Source organism: Rhinatrema bivittatum, chromosome 4, assembly GCF_901001135.1.
Source record: "Rhinatrema bivittatum chromosome 4, aRhiBiv1.1, whole genome shotgun sequence".
Lineage (NCBI taxonomy): Eukaryota > Metazoa > Chordata > Amphibia > Gymnophiona > Rhinatrematidae > Rhinatrema > Rhinatrema bivittatum.
In genome coordinates, this window is record NC_042618.1 from 295,194,883 (window position 1) to 295,208,755 (window position 13,873).

The following is a 13,873-nucleotide window of genomic DNA, read 5'->3' on the forward strand; positions in this document are numbered from 1 at the left end:
CTGTTCCATTCCCTTTATCATTTTGGTCGCCCTTCTCTGTACCTTCTCCATCGCAATTATATCTTTTTTGAGATGCGGCGACCAGAATTGTACACAGTATTCAAGGTGCGGTCTCACCATGGAGCGATATAGAGGTATTATGACATTTTCCGTTCTATTAACCATTCCATTCCTAATAATTCCTAACATTCTGTTTGCTTTTTTGACTGCTGCAGCACACTGAGCCGACGATTTTAAAGTATTATCCACTATGATGCCTAGATCTTTTTCCTGGGTGGTAGCTCCTAATATGGAACCTAACATCGTGTAACTACAGCAAGGGTTATTTTTCCCTATATGCAACACCTTGCACTTGTCCACATTAAATTTCAGCTGCCATTTGGATGCCCAATCTTCCAATCTTGCAAGGTCCTCCTGTAATGTATCACAGTCTGTTTGCGATTTAACTACTCTGAATAATTTTGTATCATCCGCAAATTTGATAACCTCACTCGACATATTCCTTTCCAGATCATTTATATATATATTGAAAAGCACCAGTCCAAGTACAGATCCCTGAGGCACTCCACTGTTTACCCTTTTCCACTGAGAAAATTGACCATTTAATTCTACTCTCTGTTTCCTATCTTTTAACCAGTTTGTAATCCAGGAAAGGACATCGCCTCCTATCCCATGACTTTTTAGTTTTCGTAGAAGCCTCTCATGAGGGACTTTGTCAAATGCCTTCCTAAAATCCAAATGCACTAAATCTACCAGTTCACCTTTATCCACATGTTTGTTAACCCCTTCAAAAAAATGAAGAAGATTTGTTAGGCAAGACTTCCCTTGGGTAAATCCATGTTGACAGTGGTCCATTAAATCATGTCATAAGAACATAAGAAAATAAGAAAATGCCATACTGGGTCAAACCAAGGGTCCATCAAGCCCAGCATCCTGTTTCCAACAGTGGCCAATCCAGGCCATAAGAACCTGGCAAGTACCCAGAAACTAAGTCTATTCCATGTAACCATTGCTAATGGCAGTGGCTATTCTCTAAGTGAACTTAATAGCAGGTAATGGACTTCTCCTCCAAGAACTTATCCAATCCTTTTTTAAACACAGCTACACTAACTGTACTAACCACATCTTCTAGCAACAAATTCCAGAGTTTAATTGTGCGTTGAGTGAATAAGAACTTTCTCCGATTAGCTTTAAATGTGCCACATGCTAACTTCATGGAGAGCCCTCTAGTCTTTCTACTATCCGAAAGAGTAAAAAACCGATTCACATCTACCCGTTCTAGACCTCTCATGATTTTAAACACCTCTATCATATCCCCCCTCAGTCGTCTCTTCTCCAAGCTGAAAAGTCCTAACCTCTTTAGTCTTTCCTCATAGGGGAGTTGTTCCATTCCCCTTATCATTTTGGTAGCCCTTCTCTGTACCTTCTCCATCGCAATTATATCTTTTTTGAGATGCGGCGACCAGAATTGTACACAGTATTCAAGGTGCGGTCTCACCATGGAGCGATACAGAGGCATTATGACATTTTCCGTTTTATTCACCATTCCTTTTCTAATAATTCCCAACATTCTGTTTGCTTTTTGGACTGCCGCAGCACACTGCACCGACGATTTCAGTATGTTATCCACTATGACACCTAGATCTCTTTCTTGGGTTGTAGCACCTAATATGGAACCCAACATTGTGTAATTATAGCATGGGCTATTTTTCCCTATATGCATCACCTTGCACTTATCCACATTAAATTTCATCTGCCATTTTGATGCCCAATTTTCCAGTCTCACAAGGTCTTCCTGCAATTTATCACAATCTGCTTGTGATTTAACTACTCTGAACAATTTTGTGTCATCTGCAAATTTGATTATCTCACTCGTCATATTTCTTTCCAGATCATTTATAAATATATTGAACAGTAAGGGTCCCAATACAGATCCCTGAGGCACTCCACTGTCCACTCCCTTCCACTGAGAAAATTGCCCATTTAATCCTACTCTCTGTTTCCTGTCTTTTAGCCAGTTTGCAATCCACGAAAGGACATCGCCACCTATCCCATGACTTTTTACTTTTCCTAGAAGCCTCTCATGAGGAACTTTGTCAAACGCCTTCTGAAAATTCAAGTATACTATATCTACCGGTTCACCTTTATCCACATGTTTATTAACTCCTTCAAAAAAGTGAAGCAGATTTGTGAGGCAAGACTTGCCCTGGGTAAAGCCATGCTGACTTTGTTCCATTAAACTATGTCTTTCTATATGTTCTGTGATTTTGATGTTTAGAACACTTTCCACTATTTTTCCTGGCACTGAAGTCAGGCTAACCGGTCTGTAGTTTCCCGGATCGCCCCTGGAGCCCTTTTTAAATATTGGGGTTACATTGCTATCCTCCAGTCTTCAGGTACAATGGATGATTTTAATGATAAGTTACAAATTTTTACTAATAGGTCTGAAATTTCATTTTTTAGTTCCTTCAGAACTCTGGGATGTATACCATCCGGTCCAGGTGATTTACTACTCTTCAGTTTGTCAATCAGGCCTACCACATCTTCTAGGTTCACCGTGATTTGATTCAGTCCATCTGAATCATTACCAATGAAAACCTTCTCCATTACGGGTACCTCCCCAACATCCTCTTCAGTAAACACCGAAGCAAGGAAATCATTTAATCTTTCCGCGATGGCCTTATCTTCTCTAAGTGCCCCTTTAACCCCTCAATCATGTAACGGTCCAACTGACTCCCTCACAGGCTTTCTGCTTCGGATATATTTAAAAAAGTTTTTACTGTGAGTTTTTGCCTCTATGGCCAACTTCTTTTCAAATTCTCTCTTAGCCTGTCTTATCAATGTCTTACATTTAACTTGCCAATGTTTATGCTTTATCCTATTTTCTTCTGTTGGATCCTTCTTCCAATTTTTGAATGAAGATCTTTTGGCTAAAATAGCTTCTTTCACCTCCCCTTCTAACCATGCCGGTAATCGTTTTGCCTTCTTTCCACCTTTCTTAATGTCTTTCTATATGCTCGACGATTTTGATCTTGAGAATAGTTTCCACTATTTTTCCCGGCACTGAAGTCAGGCTCACTGGTCTATTGTTATCCCGGATCGCCTCTGGAGCCTTTTTTAAATATTGGGATTACATTGGCCACCCTCCAGTCTTCAGGTACAATGGATGATTTTAATGGTAGGTTACAAATTTTAACTAATAGATCAGAAATTTCATTTCTGAGTTCCTTCAGTATCCTAGGATGCATACCATCCGGTCCAGGTGATTTGCTACTTTTTAGTTTGTCAATGTGGCCTACTACATCTTCCAGGTTCACAGTGATTTCTTTCAGTTCGTCTGACTCATCACCCCTGAAATCCATCTCTGGAACTGGTATCTCCCCAGCATCCTCATTAGTAAACACGGAAGCTAAGAATTCATTTAGTCTTTCTGCAATGGCCTTATCTTCCCTAAGAGCCCCTTTAAACCCTCAGGCATCTAATGGTCCAACCGACTCCCTCACCGGTTTCTTGCTTTGGATATATTTTAAAACGTTTTTATTATGAGTTTTTGCCTCTATGGCCAACTTCATTTCAAATTCTCTCTTCGTCTGTCTTATCAATGTTTTACATTTAACTTGACAATGCTTATGTTTCATCCTATTTTCTTCAGATGGATCCTTCTTCCAATTTTTGAAGGATGTTTTTTTGGCTAAAATAGCCTCTTTCACTTCACCTTTTAACCATGACGGTAATCGTTTTGCCTTCCTTCTACTTTTCTTAATGCGTGGAATACATATGGACTGCGCCTCTAGGATTGTATTTTTAAACAATGTCCAAGCCTGTTGAACACTTTTAACCTTTGCAGCTGCACCTTTTAGTTTTTTTCTAACTATTTTCCTCTTTTTATCAAAGTTTCCCTTTTGAAAGTTTAGTGTTAGAGCTGCACATTTACTTATTGTCCAATGTTCAAGTCTGCCCAAGAAGGAGGGTTCTTTTTGTCCCATCCTGGATCCCAAAGGAGTCAACTGTCATTTGCGGGTGACTCCTTTTCTCATGGAAACCTTGCACTCAGTGATAATGGCCATGCAGTTGGGGGAGTTTCTTACCTCCTTGGATCTGTCTGAGGTATACCTGCATATTCCCATCTGGCTCTATAGAGCACCAACATCATTATCCTCTTTGGGTGCTGCCTTTTGGTCTGGCCACTGCGACCAAACGTTTTTGAAAGTTTTGGTAGTGGTAGCGGCAGAGTTGAGAGGATGAGATTCTGCTACACCCGTACTTGAACGACTGGATGATTCTGGCCAAGTCTCTGGAAGACAGCTTCCAGGTAATCTCCTTGTTGCAGCAGCTCAGTTTGGTTTTAAACCTGGCCAAGAGCAGTCTTTGCCGTCTCAGTCACTAGAGTATCTCGGTGTTTGGTTGGACAATGCAATGACAGTGACTTACATCAATCAGCAGTTAGGAACCAAGAGCCAGCAAGTATCGCAGAAAATAGCCCAGCTTATGGAATGTATGGAAGTGCATCTTCAAGAGATTTCAGCCTTGCACATTGCAGGAAAAGACAGTGTAAGAGCAAACTTTCTCAGCAGGCAGAGTCTGGACCCAGGAGAATGGGTATTGTCAGACAAGGTGTTTCAGCTAATAATGGATTTCTGGGGCCTTCTGTTTCTGGATCTGCTGGTGACTTTTCACAATGCAAAGGTTCCTTGATTCTTCAGTCACAGGAGAGATCCAAAGTCATTGGGCATCGATGCTTTCATGCAGGAATGGCCAGAGGACAAGTTGTTATATGCATTTTCCCTGTGGCCCATGTTGGGCAGAATGATTTGGAGGACTTGGAGGATCCAGAGTCACAGAGGGATGGTGCTTCTGGTGGTATCAGATTGGCCTAGGAGACCATGGAATGCAGATCTGTGAAGACTCCTGTAGATTCCCCACTACGATTTCCGGTGCACAGGGATCTGTTGTGGCAGGGGCCTGTTCTTCACAAAGATCTGACTCAGTTTTGTCTTATGGTATGGCCCTTGAGAGGGCTCGCTTGCGGAAGCATGGATATTCTACTGCGGTGTTTGCCACCTTGCTACAAGTGAAAAAGTTCTTCACTGCCTTAGCCTATATGTGAGTCTGGCGAGTGTTTGAGGCTTGATGTGAAGATCAAGAGATTCTTCCTTGTTCAGTTAAGATTCTGCTCATTTTTGAATTTTTGCAGGATGGATAGAATAGAAGGTTGGCCCTCAATTCCTTAAAGGTACAGGTAGTGACTTGCCTGTTTCAGGGGTCAGGTGAATGGTGGTCCCTGTCAGTTCATTCAGATGGGGTCCATTTCTTGAAAGGAGTGAATCAATCTTTGTCTTCTCTTAGGGTTACCGGTGCCCTTGTGGAGTCTTAATCTGGTTTTGGATTTCTTAGCAGGCCTTACGTTTTGACCGATGCGTAACCTTTCCTTGCAGTTACTGACCTTGAAAACTGTGTTTCTTGTGATGATTTGTTTTGCGCATAGAATATCCAAGCTGCAGGCCTTGTCTTGCTTGGAGCCATTCCTTCAATTGATTCCAGGGGTGATACAGCTGTTTACTGTTCCTTCCTTTTTGCCAAACGTGGTCTTGAATTTTCACTTAAATTAATCCATTTCCCTGCCATCTCTGGATAGGGAGAGAGATGCGGAGGAATTTCATCTGTTGTGACCCTTGGATGTTAAGAGACATATTGTGAGGTATCTGGAGGCTTCTAGACCTCTCAGGAAGATGGATTGCCTGTTTGTCCTCCAAGATGGAAGTAAACAGGGCAAGCTGGCTTCGTGGTGTACAATAGCTCGTTGGATTAAGGAGGTGGTCATGGCTGCATATGTGGATGCTGAACAGCCATTGCCCAGTCAGGTTAGGGTTCGTTCCATTAGGGCTCAGGCAGTGTCATGGGCAGAATTTAGATTGTCTCCCATCAACATTTACCGAGTTACAACGTGGTCTTTCGTACACACCTTTTCCAGGTATTATCATCTGGATGTGCAGGCCCAGGAGGACGCAGCCTTTGCATGTGCAGTTTTGAATGGACCACGGGCAGTCTCCCGCCCTATTCAGGAGTAGCTTGGGTACATCTCATTGGTTCTGGATTCATCTATCTGGATGCTAAGAAATGAGAAATTACTACTTACTTGATCATTTCCTTTTCTTTAGGACAAACAGATGAATCCAGCTTCTCACCCTTGGCTGCCGAATGATTGTTTTAAGGTCCTCCTTCATTGGCTATGTGATCCAGGAGTTACAGGTAAGTGTTAATCCAGTCCCTGACTAGTGTTAATACATTCTTTGTCTGAGCTCAGTGTTTCCTGTTGGTTAAGTACTGGAATAGTTATCTGTTATTAATCAAGTTTTTGTTAATCCGTCCACAGTTGGCTTTTGCAGAGAATACTGGTAGGCTGATGTCATTGCAGGAGTATATATACTATGATGTCAGCTTTGTTCTGTCTCCATCTGCTTGTAGAGGTGCATAACCCACTGGTTCTGGATTCATCTGTCTGTCCTAAAGAAATGGAAATTATCAGGTAAGTAGTAATTTCTCATTTCCTATTATCCCTGCTTAGGAAAAAATGGATATTAGTGATGGGCTAAAACCCAGCCCATAATAGTTTCATCACACCAGACTCTCTCTCTCACCAGTTCCCGCCCACCCACTGCAAGCAGGCAGTTACTCTGTCACTCTCAACAACAATCACTCAGTAGAGTCGTAATCTAAGCAGTTAAGCACTCCAAGCAAGTATTACAGTATGTCTCTTCTCTTTTTAATTTTATGTTTACAGTAATGAACAGAAATGGAGAACAGCCCTCTATATCTAAGGGCACTGGCATGAAGGGGCGGTCCAGAAAGCCCCACTTTACAAGGAGGATGTGTATCTTCTGGTAAGTCTTTTCCTCCAGGAGGAGGCAATACTATTTACCCCCAGAGCTTCCACATAGATCTGGTCCGGTATCATGCAGCCTGGGTGGGGGAGGGGGCCCTCCTGGAGGGTCATAACAGGCGTGCTTTTACTCATCTGGAGATGGAGGATCTCAGGAAGAAGGCCTGGGCTCTCCATCTCCATGAGGGGGAATGGTTGGAGGAGGTCCATAGGACCTTACATCCTCCTTTAGCTGGTAAGTTAGTTTATAAACTACTGGTCTACATGTAATTTGTGTGATAGTATAAGTTACTAGTTATCAAGAGATTAAGTAATCGTCACATGAATGTTGAAAAATTTACTAAGTTAGAGATAGTTAAGTTCAATTAATTATATGTTCAATGAAATGCATGATTTTTCTTAGCCTTCTTCCATTTGCATCAGAATTTAAGCATATAAAGAAAATGCAATGTGTTGTGTAATCATTCCTTATATTTTTGTTTGTGGTGTGCACTCTCCCAAATGGAATATTTAAACTTAAACATTGTTACATATATACTAGGGATGTGAATCGTGTGTTCGATCGTCTTAACGATCAATTTTGGCTGGGGGGGGAGGGAAATCTGATCGTCATGGTTTTTTTTTTTTTTAAATCGTAAAAAATCGTAAATCGGGGGAGGGCGGGAAAACTGGCACACCAAAACAACCCTAAAACCCACCTTGACCCTTTAAAATAAATCCCCCACCCTCCCGAAGCCCCCCAAAATGTTTTAAATTACCTGGGGTCCAGTGGGGGGGTCCCGGCACGATCTCCCGCTCTCGGGCCATGGCTGTGTTAATAGAAATGGCGCCGGTGGCCCTTTGCCCTTACCATATGACAAGGCAAAGGTAGCGCCGGTGCCATTTTGGTTCCTGTCACCCGACGTCACAAGTGCAGGAGTTTGCTCCCGGACCCCCACTGGACTTTTGGCAAGTCTTGTGGGGGTCATGAGGCCCCCCCAAGCTGGCCAAAAGTCCCTGGGGGTCCAGCGGGGATCCAGGAGCGATCTCCTGCACTCGTGACGTCGGGTGACAGGAACCAAAATGGCGCCGGCGCTACTTTTGCCCTCACTATGTCGACATAGTGAGGGCAAAAGTAGCGCCGGCGCCATTTTGAATATTGGCAATACGGCCCGCGTGCAGGAGGTCGCTCCCGGACCCCCGCTGGACTTTTGGCAAGTCTTGTGGGGGTCAGGAGGCCCCCCCCCAAGCTGGCCAAAAGTCCCTTGAGGTCCAGCGGGGGTCCGGGAGCGATCTCCTGCACTCGTGACGTCGGGTGACAGGAACCAAAATGGCGCCGGCGCTACCTTTGCCCTGTCATATGGTAAGGGCAAAGGGCCACCGGCGCCATTTCTATTAAAGCAGCCGTGGCCCGAGAGCGGGAGATCGCACCGGGACCCCCCACTGGATCCCAGGTAATTTAAAACATTTTGGGGGGCTTCGGGAGGGTGGGGGATTTGTTTTAAAGGGTCGGGGTGGGTTTTAGGGTTGTTTTGGTGTGCCGGTTTTCCCGCCCTCCCCCCTCCCCCGATTTACGATTTTTTGACGATAAATCGGGGGAATTGCTATTATATCGCGGCTCTAATGATTTTTGACGATTTAAAATATATCTGACGATTGTTTTAAATCGTCAAAAAACGATTCACATCTCTAATATATACAGCATGCTACAGCATGTTGCTGTATTTTAATGTATGATCTAATTGTGTAATGTAATTGGCCATTTATTGATAGTTTGTCTTCTTGCATGCTGTTGTGTGAACAACAATAAATTTAAGTTATGATGATTTTTTATTCTCTAATGTTATATTTTAACAGCAAGTAACACAGCAGCAGTGAAGTGGAGCTTTCTGGCCAAGGACAGAAGGACCAAGGAATAGATTTAGTTTAAAAAATAGTATTAGTTAGTTTTGTCTTTCTGATTGTTGTGTCACCTTTGCATAGTCTACTCTAATCAAAGAAGTCTGGTATATGTCTGTGTGTGTGTGTGTGTGTGAGTTACACTTTTATTTCATTATTGTATTGGCCTGTTAGGATATGTTTTATTTGATGTGATTCTACAGCATTAGTTTACATTGCACATGGTGCTGGACTGCTAGTATGTATGGCTAATTAAGATTTTTTTTTCAGTAGTTTGGAGGAAGATACTAGTAGTAAGTATAGTAATAAAATAAGTATCTTCCTCCAAACTATTAATACTATCTTATCTAGAATCTAGTATCATCTACTAGGGATGTGAATCGTTTTTTGACGATTTAAAATATCATCCGATATTTTTTAAATTGTCAATAATCGTTAAAGAGTGCAATACAATAGAAATTCTCCTGATTTATCGTGAAAAAATCGTTAATCGGGTTAGTGTCCACTAACCGGAGTTATTTGGGGGGAGGGCGGGAAAACCGGCACACCAAAACAACCCCTAAACCCACCCCGACCCTTTAAAACTAATCCCTTACCTTCCCCCACCCTCCCGAACCCCCCCCAAAACTTTTTACAAATACCTGGTGATCTAGCGGAAGTCCCAGGAGCGATCTCCCGGTCTCGGGCCATCGGCTGCCACTAATAAAAATGGCGCCGATGGCCCGAAAAAAAACCAACCCACCCCGACCCTTTAAAACTGACCCCTTAGCTTCCCCCACCCTCCCGAACCCCCCCCAAAACATTTTACAAATACCTGGTGATCTAGCGGAAGTCCCGGAAGCAATCTCCCGGTCTTGGGCCGTCCGTTGCGCTAATAAAAATGGCGCCAATGGCCCTTTGCCCTTACCATGTGACAGGGTATCTGTGCCATTGGCTGGCCCCTGTCACATGGTAGGAGCACTGGATGGCCGGCACCATCTTTAAAAATGGCGCCGGCCATCTCTGGTGAAAAAACCCATCAGACTAAGAAAATGCAAATCATACTTATCATACTACAGAACTCTAACAAATAAAACTAAAAAAGCCTAATGAACAAAACAAATACATGGAGTAGTTTTTAACTCAAAACTACTGTTTGAAACAGTTAAGAGTCTTATAACTACAAACAATAACTTCTCAAGAACTTCATGTAATGACTATACTACAGCATTAACTGAAAAAATCCAGAGACTGAAATAGCAAATCACATATACCTGCCCTAACAATGCAATGGATCATGTTAATGCACATAACTGGTCAACATTTGACAGTCTCAAAGATGGAGATTAGCAAAATCATAATTAAACTAAATCAGCTTCTTATCTACTTGACTTGATTCCTGCCTCTTCACTAAAACAAGTAAACCAAACAATAACCCCTACAACTTAGCACTTACAGAAGGACATATGCCCCATGGTCTAAAACAGGCCGTAATAAAACCAATCTTAAAGAATAAAGCAGGAAGATCTGACGATTGGCATCACTACCGACCAATCTCCAACTTAACCTTAATCGCAAAAATTCTTGAAAAAGCAGTTCTTAACCAATTAGATCTCATCTAGAAGACAATAAACCTTGTATCCTAACTAATTCAGATTTGAAAAAAATTGTTCCATGGAAACTCTTTTACAATCCTTAACTAACCCTATATTATGGGGCTTTGACTCTAATGAATTTTACTGCTTGGTACTGATTGATCTTGCAACAGCCTTTGATACTGTTGACCATAACCTACTTTACCAACAACTGAGAAACATAGGGATTGAAGGAAATGTACTTAAATGGTTCACCGCTTTCCTTACAAACAGATCATTCCAAGTTAAACTCAACAATGAATTATCTGACACATTCCAATGCTCTACAGGCATTCTGCAAGGATCTGCACTATCTGCAACTCTATTTAATATATACATGCTGCCCTTGAGCAAATTACTAACAGAACTAGGAATAAACTTCTTTCTATATGCTGCCAATCTGCAGTTCTACATCCCACTAACAAAATCTTTCAATAAAACAGCACTGCTTATCTCTGAATATATGGTCATAATAAAAGAAAAGGGGCAGATTTTCAAGAGTTATGCATGTAAATCCACGAGGATTTCCGCGCATAGGGGGGTTACGCTCACCTGGCCTATTTTCAAAAGGCCCAGCGGCGCATGTAAAGCCTGGGATGCATGTAAGCCCCGGGGCTTGAAAAAATGGGCAGTCCGGGGGTGGGGCGTGGACGTGACCAGAGGCCTCTGCAAGGCCGCTGGGCTGGGGGATCGCGCGCCGGCACTTGGCTGGCAGACATAACTTGTGAGATAAAGGTACGGGGGGCGGGACAGGTAGGAGAAGGGAGGGGAAAGGAAAGTTCCTGCCAATGCCAATCCGATTTCAGAGCGGCCTCGGAGGGAACGGGGAAAGCCAGCTGGTCTCCCCGAGGGCTCGGCGCACGCAAGGTGCACTAGTGTGCACCCCCTTGCGCGCGCCAACCCCTGATTTTATAACATGCGCGTGGCTGCGCGCACATGTTATAAAATCAGATGTACCTTTTAAAATCTGCCCCAAAGCTTGCACAAATGAAACTATTGATGAACCCCAACAAAACTGAATTAATCTGGCTGAGCCGAAACCCACCTAAATCTATTCCACCAGAGGTTGATCTCGGAAATTGCCAATTAACCCCATCAACTCAAGTGAGAGATCTAGGAGCTCAAATTGATGAAAACTTAATGATGAAAACCCATATTAGCAAACTGATCAAATCTGGCTTCTACAAGTTAAGAATCCTGAGCAGATTTAAACCTCTCCTAAACACAGCAGATTTTAGAATGGTCTTATAATATCTAATATTCTCTAACTCTGATTATTGTAATTCTCTACTTCTGGGAATCCCATCCACTCAACTAAAATCTCTTCAACATCTGCAAAATGCTGCAGCAAGACTATTGTCTGGAAAACTGAAATACGACCACATCACTCCAACACTGATCATTCTACATTGGGTCCCTGTTCAATCAAGAATAATCTACAAAGTACTCACCGTAATTTTCAATAACATTAATCTGAATAATGATCTGCTGGGAATAACATTTAAACCACATATTCTACCACAAATGCTCAGATCATAAAACAAAGGCCTCATAGAAATCCTGACCATAAAAAACTCTCACCTAATGCAAACTTGAGAGAGAGCAATTTCAGTCACTGGACCAAACTATGGAACTCCATGCCAGAGGACCTGCAAACCATAACAGATAGACTAGATGCTAGATTAGATAGTACACACATGATAGTATATAATTTTATTTATCATAATAAATATTGAATTCCTGCTGCTTTTGAGATATTAATGTTATCCTTTTTAACTGTCTTTTGTCTTACTTTTTTTTTCCTTTTTTTGAACAGAAGACATGAGGAGCAGCAGGTCTACCATCACTGGCACCCAACAAGCTGCCAGTTCTGAATCCTCTCCTCGCCCCCCCCCCCACCCCCCACCAAGGATAATCAAGGCGTTGGACCTGGCCTCCAAGCAGAGCTGAATCACCCTGCAGGATCAGCTGCAGCAGATTCAAATGGTCTCCTCCAGCTGTTCCTGCAGGCAATGCAACCTGTGAATTCATGGTTGGATAGCCTGGAGTTGAAGGTGCAGTACATTAAGACCACTCTGTCGTACATTTCAAGTGTGATAGAATAGATCTCCAATGCCCTTGTACCCTCAACTTCAGATCCACAAGATCCGGAGTGACCAGGACCAATGAAGTTATTGTCCCGGGGCTCCCTTCCCCCTATTATGTATCCCTCTCCCACCCCACTCCCATTTTTTGTAACTTTTTTTTAATGTTATATATTTTATTATATTCAATTTTCTATAAGAAACCATTATAGTGGTTTTTAGTTTGTTATTATATATATTTTTATTTTTGATAAGAAAAATATATATCTTTGTTGTATGTTAATTTAATTTTTATTTTTTGTAAAGTAAAAAATATTTTTTACATTTAAAAATGTTTAATTTATTGTATTATTAATTTAATATTGCAAATGTTTTTAAGGTGCACTGCTGCTACTACTGCTCTGGCTCACTGGCATCTAGCTAAAAAGCCATGTCCTCTACCTATTGGGAAAACAAAGTGGTCATGCTGCCTTATTATTTAACCGATTAACTTTACATAGCCCCAGTAAAGCCCAACCAAAGTTAGCCACATAAGTTAACTGGCTAATTCCTGATATTGGAGAGATAGCAAGTTAATTTATCCAGCTAACTCTGCTCATCCCTGAAACACCTCCCGCCCACCCTTGGGACGCCCCCAACTAAGCAATGAGTGTCTCAATCCCAGGTAAGCCATTTAGACTGATAATATATTAGTCTAGAAAGCCTTGAGAATATGAATATCGAGTCACAACCAAAAAGCATTTGAAAATTTTATACACTAAGGGTAGATTTTAATAGATATGCGCATGCGTCCATGTGTGCGCGCGCATGTTATAAAATTGGGGGTCGGCGCGCACAAGGGGCATCTTGTGCATCTTCCGTGCGCCGAGCTGCGCTGCCATCCCCCGTTCCCTACCCCCCACCCCACCCCACCTTCCCTTCCCTTCATCCATCCAATCAAACCACAAACTCTGAATGAGGTTGAATTGGCACAAGTTATAAACTTGTGAGAAGCAGCTCCAAAAGTCAAGGCTTCAACCCTTGCTACTGTTCATCCACACACCTTTCAAAAAAATACTTCTTGCTCCATGATTACCTTCATCCACACAAACATTGATTTTGGAATGGAAGTGAATCTGAGTCAGTGACCTCCAAGGTTTTCAGGGCAGACAGACTCAGTTACTCTTCTGGGCTATGAGTCCTTCACTCACTGTCACCAAGGTTTATAGGCCGATGGAAAACTCATCTAGGGTGCTAGTCTCTCACCCAAGTGTTTCAGGTTATACAGGATCAGACACAGACATTTCAAGGGTCCAAGTGTTGAAATTCCAGCCCCAGAGGCTAGCAAACCCAGACGTTTCAGGTGTCCTAGAGTGGAAGTTTCAGCACCGAGGCTTAGATGATGTATTTCAGTAGTGTTAGAGAGAAGGAGTTCATCT